General features: G+C 37.1%; 1 protein-coding gene across 4 annotated transcripts in view; it reads right to left on the bottom strand.

Annotated features, from left to right (window-relative positions):
- The window catches only part of LOC116178093 (neo-calmodulin-like), a 97620-nt gene extending 82876 nt beyond the window's left edge, over nucleotides 1–14744 (bottom strand). The window contains exon 1 of one of the 4 annotated variants that reach the window (XM_031497406.1): nucleotides 14596–14744. The gene's annotated coding sequence lies outside the window, so the exon portion shown is untranslated. The remainder of the gene's footprint in view (nucleotides 1–14595) is intronic. The other 3 variants (XM_031497409.1, XM_031497408.1, XM_031497407.1) reach the window with 3 other exon arrangements.
- Between the last annotated feature and the right edge of the window lie 215 nt (nucleotides 14745–14959).

Below are 14959 nucleotides of genomic sequence, written 5' to 3'. Positions count from 1 at the left end.
CAAATCCATCTACTGGATCTATAAAACGTAAAAATAAAGTGTAAAGAACGTGTAGAGGTAAAAAAAACTTCAGGATGTTTTATAGGCACAGTATACAGGGTGGATATTTTGTCTGGAACACTGAATATATCTTCACAGAAGCTTGTTATGGTACCCAAAATAATAAAAAATCAATCTACTACTAGTGTTCACTATATATTATTATAAGGTACACTTTAGGGTTTAGAATAAATTTACGTAGAGATTGGCCTATTGAAAATCGACCCATGGAGCACCATATGAACACTTTTTTGGATATATGAGCCTAAAAAAACTTACTATATTTGATTATGTATATATAATAAGTTTTTTAGACTGCTATATCCGAAAATGTGTGTCTGATGGTCCTCCATTGGTCAATTTGCAATAGCCCAGTCTCCACTGTACATTTATTCTGGATCCTACCCATCGCCTCTGGAGTAATATCCTGTTCTCCCGCGAAAATCTTAAATCTTCCACATTTGTTAGTATAAACTTTCGTTTTTAGGGTTCCGGACAACATTTCCACCCTGTCTAAAGGATTCACTTAGTTTAAAGGACATGCAGGAAATATAAAGGATTTTCTATGGTCTAGAAGATTGTCAGGATCTACAGGATGTGCAGCCACCGGTTCAACAAAATTTGTTTCTTGCGAAGAGCAGACGATATTTAGAATTTCGTTAATTAATTTCGCAAAAAATGTCGTTTTTGAAGAGCTGCAAGTTGGTTATGAAAATGTGACCTTTCCGACCTTTTTTCTTTCACGAAACCTTTGCCGTTCTATGTTCTCCTGATCCAGGATTTGATCAGGGTTACGTATTATCTTCTGTGACAAATTTTCTTTCTTAGTTATCGTTATATCAAGATCAAAGGAACACAAAACCGTAAAATTACACCTCCTCACATACTCTATTCTCCAGATACAAGTCTCTCTGTTAAAAATTACTGTATTAGGAACACAGAATAATCACTTACTCCTGATACAAATTTGGTTTTTATAGCAACATCACCGGGATGTAAATATTGTTGCCTCAGGAGCGAATAAACACATTAATTACACCGTATCACATACTAATGCAAAAAAAGCAAACAAGTAACGTATTATGTTCTCCTCGTTCAAATTTTACGTAATACTCAGGATCAGAGACCAAGATTACAGAAAAGCAAAGGGGTAAAAAGTATGGGCTGACAATTGTCCACCTACTGTTTATTCTCCTATTTCAAATTTCTTTGATTAGTCATAGGATCACAGTTACACGTAAAAGTATGCAATTATGCTACGTTTCCGTGATAAAAATAATAGTAGTAGAATCACAGACAAAGAGAAGATGTAAAATATCACTATCATGTTGATATTATGTTATCCCGATAAAAATTAAGGCCATTCGGGATTAGGGTGTCCTAAATGTATTTAAGAGGCTTTAAAGATTTAGAGCTGTTATTTATATTAATTGTTATTTATTATATTATTAATATTATTTATTATGTATATTATTTTGTATAGACTAAGTTTAAGTTCCCTAAAGCTTCCAAGAGTATACACTGTGTCCGGATGTCTATCACGAAATTTTCCTATGTTATTTGAACCAGATATAAAAAATAAGAAGATGTCACTTTTTGAGCTCTACAAGACATCGTTGAGAGATGTGCAATATAACGTTTCGTTTCGGAAAAATCATCATCAACCTTTTTTTTATATGGTCCGTGAAAAAGTACCGGGTGACCCAATAAGACTAGGCCCGTACGTCGTATGATTTAGGGATAAAAAAATTATTGGGTAAATCAGTTATGAAGAATCGCTGGAAAATATTTTCAAGTTCTAAAAATGACCACCAGAGGGCGTAACTGTCATCTTAAATTTTAAAATTGCATTTTCCTTAAATTTCGCATAATAAACTAAACATTCTTTTTTCACATTTTTAGACAAACCAGTTTATCTATCATTTTCGTAAAAACAAAAACTCTGTTATTTCAAAAACAAAGATGGCTTGGGGCGTTCAATTGTGTTTGCAATCACCTGCTTTAACTACACTTTTAGGTAGGCCTTGGAAAATTAAACAAATGAAACACGATGCATTATAAAATAATAACAACCGTAATTTGTAAATTATTCTGCTGTGTTTACATTCAGAAAGTGCAGTTTTTTGAATTTGTAATCTTTTCTAAAATGCCGATTTCTAACCAACAAGCATTTTCTGAAGGTAAACACAGCAGAATAATGTACAAATTACGGTTGTTATTATTTTATAATGCATCGTGTTTCATTTGTTTAATTTTCCAAGGCCTACCTAAAAGTGTAGGGTGCTTTTCTTTCGCGCCATCGACAAATATCGGAAATACGTAAAAATTTAAGATACAATTTAAGCATTTTTATTAATTAATTAATTAATGTCATTTTCCAATATTTGAGGTTAGGCACGAGATTTTGAAAAACGGTGTTCACTGGCCTCTTTGGATGTTATTTGGCTACTTTTTCATAAAAAAGTCATATAGCCTTTAATAATCGAAAAATTCTCTAACCAAAAGCCTTCCGGAAGCTTTTTGGATTTATGGACTTCTTCTACACTCTATCACGGATAAAAACTGTTGTTTTGAGAAGCACAATTTTCCCATTCTGTTGGGAACGCGGAAAAATTTGCCGAACAATGTGCTTCAATTAACGAAATAAGGGATAATTGCTACTTGTACGTTCCTAATTAGAGGACTCTTGTCTTCCAAAGCAGTCGTTCGCAAATCTCCTGGAGAAAAGCTACATACAGTAAAAGCACGACCCCTACATAATATAAGTCCAAAAGGAAATGTAGTTCTCAATGAAAAGTAAAAGTCCGATTTCTGCCCCTTTCATTTGGGAAAGAAAGGAGTCGGTCGATAAATTGGACAATCCCCACGCTTCGAAAAAATTTGCAGTCCGACATCTTGTACGCTGTATTATCTTCAATTGCGTTAGTGGCGAATTTCGCGTAACCTTTACGGAAGTCGCGGGATTTTATACTACAACACCTGCCCTTAGTAATGCACATCTTCGTTACGTCCGGAAAAGGGGGCGGTTTAAATTTATTTCGCAATTACGCCGAAAGTGTCGACGGAACCGTACAATTTAAACGGGATTAATTCAGGGATGATATTTGGACGAACGTGTAACCTACATTGTGTGCCTTAAACTTCGATTAGACGTAACTACTTCGAACTCGGCCGCTTAGGGGATGAATAATTAATCATCACTTTCCCAATATTAAACTTTATTGCTACAAAATTAACCGCGATGTTGTCTATTTACATTTCTGAGAGGATTTGCGACGAGTACATTACACGTTCAGCTTTAGATCGAGCGCTATTCGGGAAACGGCGTCGGAAAATAGAAATTTGGATTTCCCACGTTTTGCGGAAAGTCGAGAATTGGTCTGTGTGGATATGGCTAAGGCCGACCATACACGTTGCGGTGGACCGGAGTGGTATACCTGCGCAGGTTTACTTATTTATTTTTATTTATTTATTTATTTTTTATTTCTGCAATTCTGCAAACACACGCTAATTTGGAAATAGACTAAGGTAGCAGTACTCGAATTCGCAATAAAATGACGTTACCACAAAAACGCGCAATGATCCTTTATCTTTAGCTATCTCGTAATGATTTTTGATAGTAAACTACCGATAATGATTGTATAAAGTCCCCGTCCAGTATAAATTTGAGCCAATTCTGTAAGTTGACTTACTGGGGGTGACAATTTTAGTTAGTGAATGCAACGTGCCGCCCTTACGCAAGAATTTGTAAAGGAATTTTTAGAATATTGCAGTCAATATGTCTCATTCGCATTCCCAAAAAAGATGACTTTCGGCGAAACAACGTCAAAGCGGAATCTTGGGACGATGCCGACTGGCAATATAAAAGATTTAGATAAACGCTTCGGGCAAATCCCATTCGACGTAAATACACGAAAACAACGTCAACAGATACTAAAAGTTGAATCTGCTGCACTTTATAACTGGAAGAATGTAGGAAATAGAAACGTCGCCGTAACTTTGTCAAACTATACCATTATATCTACCCTAACTTTTATGTCTGCGACGCTTTTATATTTCCTATTTTGCAATATACCGAAGTAGATAAATTTTCATTTAGTAGGTACACCGAAACGAGGAGGATTTAGCGTACGATTCAATCTGTCGGGGTTATAATTTCTTGTAAATTAATTGCACACCTGACAAATCCCAACAAGAGGACATTTGGTTAATTAACTTTTGTAATCTGCAAAGACCCGCTCTGTTGTGCTTTTAAAGCGAGTATAGGTAAGTTCGCTTTGGGGTAATTTTGGAGAGAGATTATGAAATAGGTACGTCGCTTCTTCTAACTCCGTTGGACGATTCTGCTTTGTACATGGAAGGGCGTTTCTTGTAGTTAAAGCAAATAGAATTAGCAACTAAGACGAGCTTTTCACCCTCGGCAATTAGAAAGTGTTCTACAACGCTCGTGTCGGCTACACGAGTACAATTATTATTAAGGGTAGAATTTTGTAGCAGGTAAATTCAATAAGATGTCTGGAGCTTTCGGAAGAGTGGGCCCTCAACAGGATTTCGCTCAATTACAGAGTGACCCGTATAATGCTTTTTAGAGGTGCTCCTGCAGAAGGTACTCCGATATGTACCTCACAAATTAGGATGTCATGATCATTAAAACAGATACTAGGAGCCCATACATTTAATCCCCCTTTGAGTTTCTGTGTTCCTGAGACAATCTTTACGTTAATCTGTATCAAGTGATTCTGGTTCTAATCCTGACAAAGGTCTTTCCCGTTTATGCTGTACAAATCATTTTACATTTTATCAAGACTGCTATACTTAGTGATCTTCCTGTGATCCTAATACCTACTATAGTAGTACTATAGTACTATAGTAAGTGACTGGGTGCCATTTGGTAGCTCTAGGGGGGTGCATTTTCATACGGACACAGTTTTCCATTTGCCACGGAAACTAGTACAGATACACAGTCACGAAATGGGATATTCAAAACAGTGTTTCAATTGCCAGTGTCCGCGTTATTCTTAGCGAACCATGGTTCGTTTTTTTGGAGTGTTCGTTTTGGTTATAGGCATGCCGGCACTAAAACTGCTAACCAACGAATGCTCTCTCTAGAAATGTAACTCGAGGTCTTCCTATAAATCCTTGAAAAAATTCTCTTAGATTTCAAATTCCTAAGAAGTTTCTGTGTACAATCCTAGGAAAAGGCACCCGCGAAATAAATTTTAAAAAAATCGTTTGGGCCCGCCTGCCCGCATATCCCACTGTCACAATTTCCAGTTTTAAGTTAACAGCCTCGAGCAGCGCTTCAAAAGTTTACTTCACTAGTTCAGGTGTGTACATGAGTGCTCACGAGCAACTAAGTAGGATGTGCAAGCAGAATTTCAACAAAAAGCGCTTCCTACAGAGACTCTTCCACACAATAATAAACATAATTGCATACCACAGGAAAGGAAATAACTTTCGAATTGCGTCTTGTGTCCTTAACGTTTCCCCGTCTCGTAAGCTTATCCATTTAATACCTAAAAAGGTTTGAAAGTTTAGGATAACAATATTTCACTACACGAGGTAAGTAAAAGGGCAGATCATTGGTCTTTTTTTTCTAAAGTAGGATTCAATAAAACAACAGTATTTATCGCGGTTCGATACGTGCAATTTGGCGCATAGGGTTTTAAGCGTTTTGAACAGTAGAAACCTAAGACTTTCCATATCAACGACGTGTCTGTCAAGTGTTCGAAAATGTAAAATTTTCCAGGGAAAAAAGAGACAATGTGAGATATCCAAGAACAAAGCCATCTTTTAGAACTGTAACTTTAAAATTCCTTTGAAGCTTAAATCAGGCCGAAATTTATTATTAAAGGGCAGTTTAAGGGTTGGTTATAGATTATTTAAACATTATCTGTCAAAGAATTAATCATAGTTGGTCTACTACGTAAAGTTACAACCCCCGGAATGTAAGAGTGCTATACACGGTGGTATGAATAACTTAAAAAATTTCGCAAGCTTAAATCAGACCGAAATTTATTATAAAATGGCGGTTTAAGGGTTGGTTATAAATTATTTAAACATAATCTGTCAAATAAATAATCATGGTTGCTCTATTACGTAAAGTTACATCCCCTGCAATATAAAGGTGCTATACATGGCGGTATGAATGACTTAAAAAATTTCGCAAGCTTAAATCAGACCGAAATTTATTATAAAATGGCGGTTTAAGGGTTGGTTATAGATTATTTAAACATAATCTGTCAAATAAATAATCATAGTTGCTCTATTACGTAAAGTTACATCCCCTGCAATATAAAGGTGCTATACATGGCGGTATGAATGACTTAAAAAATTTCGCAAGCTTAAATCAGACCGAAATTTATTATAAATGGCGTTTAAGGGTTGGTTATAGATTATTTAAACATAATCTGTCAAATAAATAATCATTGCTCTATTACGTAAAGTGCTCAATTACGCAAATAAATAGTACAACGTAAAGTTACAACCCCTGCAATATAAAGGTGCTATACATGGCGGTATGAATGACTTAAAAAATTTCGCAAGCTTAAATCAGACCGAAATTTATTATGAAATGGCGGTTTAAGGGTTGGTTATAGATTATTTAAACATAATCGGTCAAATAAATAATCATAGTTGCTCTATTACGTAAAGTTACTACCTCCGCAATATAAAGGTGCTTATACATGGCGGTATGAATGACTTAAAAAATTTCGCAACCTTAAATCAGACCGAAATTTATTATAAAATGGCGGTTTAAGGGTTGGTTATAGATTATTTAAACATAATCTGTCAAATAAATAATCATAGTTGCGTAAAGTTACATCCCCTGCAATATAAAGGTGCTATACATGGCGGTATGAATGACTTAAAAAATTTCGCAAGCTTAAATCAGACCGAAATTTATTATGAAATGGCGGTTTAAGGGTTGGTTATAGATTATTTAAACATAATCGGTCAAATAAATAATCATAGTTGCTCTATTACGTAAAGTTACACCTCCGCAATATAAAGGTGCTTATACATGGCGGTATGAATGACTTAAAAAATTTCGCAACCTTAAATCAGACCGAAATTTATTATAAAATGGCGGTTTAAGGGTTGGTTATAGATTATTTAAACATAATCTGTCAAATAAATAATCATAGTTGCTCTATTACGTAAAGTTACATCCCCTGCAATATAAAGGTGCTATACACGGCGGTATGAATGATTTAAAAAATTTCGCAAGCTTAAATCAGACCGAAATTTATTATAAAATGGCGGTTTAAGGGTTGGTTATAGATTATTTAAACATAATCTGTCAAATAAATAATCATGGTTGCTCTATTACGTAAAGTTACATCCCCTGCAATATAAAGGTGCTATACACGGCGGTATGAATGATTTAAAAAATTTCGCAAGCTTAAATCAGACCGAAATTTATTATAAAATGGCGGTTTAAGGGTTGGTTATAGATTATTTAAACATAATCTGTCAAATAAATAATCATAGTTGGCCTACTACGTAAAGTTACAACCCCCGGAATGTAAAGGTGCTATACACGGCGGTATGAATGACTTAAAAAATTTCGCAAGCTTAAATCAGACCGAAATTTATTATAAAATGGCGGTTTAAGGGTTGGTTATAGATTATTTAAACATAATCTGTCAAATAAATAATCATAGTTGGTCTACTACGTAAAGTTACAACCCCTGCAATATAAAGATGCTATACATAAATATTTTCTCTAAAATATGTACAGAACCGGAACCGTTTTTCAATTGGGTGCGGGTCCTTGATCCCACATGCAGTTCCCTTGTTTGGGGGTTATTGGGAAACACAAATTCGCTTGATAAAGGACTTCCTCTAGAGGATCGAAACTGGATTGTGATCAGATAAGGACTTGTCCGACCAGCGTTGCCACAACCATAAATGACCGACCTCTCCTGGACTAGAGAAAGCAGAAGGCCCCATGAACGATATAATTTAATGCAGGAGGTCAAAGAGAAGGTGCAAGAGAGATTTCGTAAGGAATACGACCCCTTCCACCCTTCTATGATGGTTGTAACCCTTAGATCGAATTCGGGACCCCAACGTTCACCTTCACACAGAATGGAAGAATTGAAAACTATCCCGAGACCCTTTTTGAGTGACAATTCAACTCATGTATAAAAAATCGCATAAGCCGCAGTGTAATTGTCACTTTGACAGCGGCAAAAGTTACCTGCAACTTTTCCAGCGACAAATGCACTAGTGGTTTTTTCACTTATTCATTTTCGCACCAATTATCGCATTATCCTTTCCCATATGACTAGTTTGACGTCTGTCAATAATTGACTAGTTTGGTGAATTTCTTGTTCGTTAAATTGTCCTGCCGAATTACACTCGAGGTTTGCATTTAAACCGAGTAAATTTGGGTTGCTGCAATTCAAATCTGTTTCCTTTTAGCAATTGAACTCGAAAAACTGTCAACCTAAAAATGCTCCACCTTCGGTGTCGCATTTTTATTGCACTCTAATTGCTAGGCAACAAATTTTCATTACCTTAACAACCCAAATTTACTCGGTAAAATACAAACCTCTTGTGCAATTATAAGTGAAAATTGTTGTTTTACACCACGCCTCGCGTACGGCTCGACCCCTAAAATTAATTATGACAATTCCGACCATCTGAACGTCAAACCCTCACTTAGTTAATTACAGACAACGTAATACTGTAAATAATTTCGCGTTTCGCCTATAACCACCCGTACCTTGACCTAATCCCGCGTATCGATTAACCGCCAATTAATCAGCCACGAAAACAATAATTTACGTTGTCATTGGACCGGAATAATAAACCACCCCATCGCTCGAATTATTCGATAGTAATAACGGAAACGACGTACGTTTCTCGAGTAAACGCCATTTTATTGAACTTTTCACGAACGAAAAGAAAAACGTATTTATTTGGGTCGCGGGAAGACCTAAAACACGCGATCTTCTAATAAACGGGACCCTCTAATTAGACTCCGCTAACGCAAAGGTCACTCACTGCCCGAGTAGTTTTCGAAGAGAGCTTTTTTAATGAGCTTAATGAAGGGATCCGGTAGGCGATCTCTCCGTAAACCGGAAAGATGTTTATCCGCAACCTTTTTTTTTTCCTATCTAACTACGAGAATGAAGTTCGTGCGTTAACCACATTTTCATTTTAAAAGTGCTAAACTCGTTCTGAATGGAGTACTTTCCTTAGAATCTTAAAATTCTCAAAAATTCTGTAGATCGTTTAAACATTGCGTTACTTTTTGCGCATTGTGGGCAGGTGCACCGTCTTGTTGATAATATAAATCTCTTACAAGATTTAAGGACACATCATGTAGCATATTTGCGAATGCGTCTCTTAAAAATTTTAAAAACCGATCACCTGTGAGCGTGCCTTCATTCACTGTTATTTTCCATAAACGGATATTATTATGATTATTTTTTATTAGCATAAAGTAGTGGTCGGTTATTTTTAGGAATTTGCATATTAAAATTTGTTTGCAGTACTTTTGATATTCCTAAAGAAATCGACCCGTGTGAAAATTACTTGCATGAAACAGATTTTGTATTGTATTTATTGATGAGAATTAAATCAAAGCATAGGATTGTTGGTTATTTTGTTTCATTGGAAGAATGCAACTAATTTCAGTGTAAGTAAATTAATTACGAAAATTCTTTCATTTCTTTCGATTTTCATTTAATTCCTTCGATTTGTTGCGAATTCGAATGTTGGAGTGGGAAATGGCTCTTGACTTTACATAACGCCGTAAACTATTGCAAAAGAATGAACGAGAAGTTCTCAACGTTGCCAATATGAAGTGAAAAAAAAATAAATAATCCCCTAGATGCAGCGTTTCCAATTAAAATCCGCTTCCAGTTCTCCACCCTCCGTTCCAAAAGTTTTACAAATTCGCACCGAAGTTTGCATTTGGCTTAAAGCGAAGGTTATGACTGAGGCATCCAGATAAACCGCGCTGCACGGGAACGTCCACATAAAAAAGGGAACCTCATTAACTTTCGCGGTGTTTGTTCGAAAGTTGGGCAATAAAAAGAAACTTTTAGAATCGATTTTTTCCGAATGCATTAATGAAAAAGTTTCAAATCGTTTCCTATTTTATTATGCTCGTCCTCTAATTTTTTTCCGCGTCGGCTTAAACGAAGGTACGGTCCCGGATATTCCGTCGGGTTGTCTAATCGATTCCACTTTTTTAATTGCGCGATTTCCATTAGGAACATCCTTGCGCAAGCCTCTTTTTAGATTTATTGTTAATGAAATCGTGGGTTTTTATTACGATTTTAAAGTGGCGACATGAAGGAACAAAATAATTGCGTTTTAAACGTGTAGTCCAGTAACTTTGTTCCTAAAAATGGGGGGTACCAAGCGTCAAATCCGGTAGTTCTGATTTTTTGTGGGATTGCTTATGTTGTTAACCCAATGTATAATTCAAGTTTTCGACCTCGAGCGGCGAATGCAACATAGTCAAATATACTAAAAAACGAGGAATTTTCGTTTTCTTTTCCGATTTTGACGATTTTAACCCTGAAGGACCAGTTTTTCGCCAATAACGGTTCAATAAGTTTTCAAAGCAGACCAAATTTGCTATAATTTAAGCCCACATCCGATTGTATAGGTGTAATAGATTCCGAGATAATGCTTTTCAAAGATTGTCAATTTTCCGAATTCAAAAATCTTTCACAATACTTTATGGGTGACGTTTCTATTCTGGTTTACACAGATGCCATTTCGAAAAAAAATACAAAGGGCTGTAACTTTTGAACTAGTAGCCCAATCTTGGAACTGTTTGAAATTATGGATTCTACAGGCCACATTCTATAAGAAAAATTTTTTTCCGGTTCGATCTGAGACAATTTTTTTTCGGGCTCAAAAAAAGGCAGTGTATAACCTTCCTTTTTTACCAAAAATCGACTGCACCAAAATTTCTCGGGAAAACACTTTTTCTTATTAATTTTGGTGCGTAGAATCCAAAACAATTCGTACTTTTTCGATCAGACTTCTCAATCAAAAGTTATAGACTAGAAACCAATTTCGAAAAAAAATTCAAAGGGCTGTAACTTTTGAACTAGTAGCCCAATCTTGGAACTGTTTGAAATTATGGATTCTAAAAAAATTCCAAAAATAATCATGAGCTTCCTGAAGTCTGAAACGTCTAATACTCCCAGCGTATAAGACCGTTTTGTTGTCATTTTCAGAAAAGGGTTATCGAATTCTTCTTTTCTTTCTTTTTTTCTAGGGGGGGGGGGGGGGATATAGGTGAAGTTATGGGTGCTAAATTCTTTGCAGTACTTCTTAGGAGAATAGGATCTGTTAATTTTTCCCAAAAAACAATGATGAGATTCCTGCAAGGTGAACATTTTACGAGAGGAAGTTAGCAGGGGGTCTGGAATATCCCCCCCCCCCAGCATATAAGACAGTTCCCCTGCCATTTTCAGAAAACCACCACGAGAGTACCACGGGAAAGGGTGAGGGTTATGAGAAATCGTTATATCTAATCCTTCTTTACTTTCAATATATTTGCAAGAAATGGTTATTAAATCTTCCTTTGCTGAGAGGTATTCCACCCCCCTCCCCCCCAGACCCGCAGTGCTAGATACTCTTCTGGATTTCTTAGGAGAAAAGGATCTGAGGGTAATGGGAAAGGGTTATCGAATCCTTCTTTACTTTCAATATCATTTTCAAGAAATGTTCATTGAATCATCCTCTGCTGGGAGAGGGGGGTATTCCATACTTTCCAGACCCCCCGATGTGGTGTATTTCTTAGCAGAAGATGATCTGACTGATGATTTTTACACAAAAATAATCATGCCATTTCCAAGGGCTGAACGCTTTGCGAAAGAAACCTACCGGTGGATTGGGGGGGTATGGAATACCCCTCAGCATTTATGACAATTCCCTTTGCCATTTTCAGAAATCTACCAGGGTACCCAGGGAAAGGAAGAGGGTTATTGGCAAGAGTCCTTCTTTCTTTTAATTAATTTTCTGGAAATGATCATTGAATGCTGGGGGAGGGTATTCCATACTCCCCGGACTCTCCGGTGCTACTTTCTCTTCACTACTACTTAGGAGAAGATGATCTGATGATTTCTGAGCAAAAATGATCATGAAATTCCTGAAGGCTGAACGTTTTAGGGAAGAAAGCTACCGGGAGGTCTGGAATACTCCCCAGCATTTAAGAGAGAAACCTTGCCATTTTCACAAACCACCAGCAGGGTACCATGGGAAAGAGCGAGGGTTATGACAAAGGTTTATCGAGTCCTTCTTTAATGTCAATTTAATTCTCTGGAAATAATTATTGAATCTCCTTTTTTTGAGAAGTATTCCCTATTCCATACCCCACAAATCGCTCGGTATCTGCAGGACTTCTTAGGAGAAGAGGATCTGATGATTTTCTCCAAAAATTATCATGAGATTCCTGAAGGTTGAACTTTTTCTGGAAGAAAGGTAGCGAGGGGTCTGGGGGGTTTCGAATACCAGAGAGTTCCCTTGCCATTTTCAGATGAAAAGGGTTATGGGAAAGGGTTGTTGAATGCTTTTGTACTTTAAATATATTTTTTTTCGGAAACAGGCGTTGAATCTGCCTTTTTTGAGGGTTTTATACCCTCCGGAGATTACGTGGAGCGTAATAGAGCAGCGAAGTACTCGTGAGGTGGGAAGGAGGTGGAAAGTATAGGGGTAAGAAATAAAGAAGTGGATGAATATGAAGGAAAAGAGCCAGGAAAGTGAAAAAAGGGACAGGGGAAAGAAGATGGAAGCGGTAATGAAAAAAAGAATAAGATCTAAAGAAATGAGGCCTGTAAGCAAATAGGCTATACGACGCAAGGAAGCGTCAGGGACGATAAAGAAAATAGACATAAATGAAAAAAACGAAAAGGTGGGAAGAAGAAGAAACTTTACTCGTGTGAAGTAGAAGTGGATCAAAAGGTAGTAAAGCGTAAAGATATGGGACAGTACCGTTAAGAGGTTGTTATGGCACGAGGTCCCAAATAAACATGCTAGCAAAAATAGAAGTGCAGAAGTCCCTAAACTATCCTGTGCACTAAAAGTTTCAGAAATGTCTTCTTTCTCCAGTTAAAGGTTCCATATGGAGACATACAGACAAACGGACAGATTTCACGATGTTTTTCAGCCTAAAACCTTACGGTTCTTACTAAAATTTATATCAGACAGTCGACCGTTTTGTTCAAGTACTAAGGACTTATTACAACAGTTACTTATTATAGTGCGTTCCGAAACTCAAAGTCCATCACTGCATCTCTGGCTTCCGTTATTGAAAACGAAAAAATTATTACATTTTTCCAACTTTTTCAGTTAGCAAGAGTTTTTAACTTCATTTCGTTTGAGTTTAAATAGAATTTGAACAGTGAAATGAGAAATCTCGAATTAAACAGATTACATGATCTTTGAAGATTTAGGGAATTAAAGCGAAATGAAACAGAATGCGAGCTTCCGAGAGATGATTGTTAAAACTAAAGCAAACAATAGTTCACAGGGGCATTCGTAGTTGTCGACATCGCACAACCGTACAGATTATTCCAGTCAAAATATTTCGATCAAAAGGAAGACGACCGATAGGAAATTACAACGTTCCAAACTGAAAAGGCCCTTCGAGTTTTCGCGTCAACTACCGAGGGAAACTCTGACACTATTTGTTTGCGAAATAATAAACCCGGCGTAATGTACTTCCCAGTAACGTGTCAGAATTCGGTCTCGTAATACATGTTAAGGAAGTTGAACACTTGACGCATACATTAAACAAGGAGCCGGGGAATTACGCCTCGTAAGATGCTCAAAGTTGAACTAGCTTGCGGTGTTATGCAAATTAGTTTACGTTTCCGTTTTTTTTTACTAAACGGTGTATGTAAATATTCAAATGTCGGTTTGCCAAAACAAAATGGATTCGCGAAAAGTGGCTCCTTTGCATATCCCCAAAAGTAGGTCAGATAATGGAGTTGAAGGGTTTTCCCCAAAGCACTGCATCTGATATAAGCGTTTGTAATTGTCGAGAAAACTACTTTGACATAATAGTGCCATCGCAGGCTGTTGGGTCAGATGTACGGAAAGGTCCAGGGAGAGTTTCATCTCGCCCGGATACGGAATGGTAATCAGCTAAAGAGGGATCTCGTGCTTAGCTCACGAAACGTAATTTAGATATTCAATGCTGATTATGCAGCTTCCGAAACGGTCGAGAGGTTTCGCGGAAAACTTCTCCGTCTCCTTTGTCTACTGTTTCGTAGAGGACCCGAACACGTTTTCCGAAAATAAAAGTCAAAAATCGTAACTTTCGCTCAACTCGACCGAATTTATGTATAAAGCGTTTTATTCTATACCTCGGGATAATCTGCGCGCTCCTGCGGGAAGGACGCGCATATTTCACGTGCGACCGAGGAATTTTCTTCGGCTCGCTCCTCCAAATTAATAAACGGACTTATGAAAATTAGCGATAACGTTATTGAGCATTTGCGTACATTATTTATTCGTCAATAAACAAAGGAAACTTGCGGGGTGACAATTTTCTAAGGCAGTACTACGTCAAACCTTTTTTTAATCGAATTGAAAGTGTAGGCTATGACTTTGTTTGTTTTCGTAATTTTTTTGTCAACTCACAGCACACCTAGATCACGTGTCGATACTCATAAAACGGTTAGGCACTTCACGAATCACGGTCAGATGGCGACTGCTGGGCGCCTTTTAAGCTGCAACACTCGAAACTTACTGCGATATGCAACCTGCGCACGCGGTCGCCTTAATTGTCTTACCTGTACACATGAAACGTTTATGTTCCCAGGCGATTTTAACACATACACGCAGGCCGGACGATTCGAGTAATTCGTCTTGCGCGCTAATGTGTTCAATCATCGTTACCGCAATTATAAGGAAGGAAGGGAGTCCATCGATTCGT

Source organism: Photinus pyralis, unplaced genomic scaffold (assembly GCF_008802855.1).
Source record: "Photinus pyralis isolate 1611_PpyrPB1 unplaced genomic scaffold, Ppyr1.3 Ppyr1.4_LG8, whole genome shotgun sequence".
NCBI classification, from domain to species: Eukaryota; Metazoa; Arthropoda; class Insecta; order Coleoptera; family Lampyridae; genus Photinus; species Photinus pyralis.
Note: the sequence above shows the minus strand (reverse complement) of the source record. Positions and strands in the feature narration are given on the sequence as shown.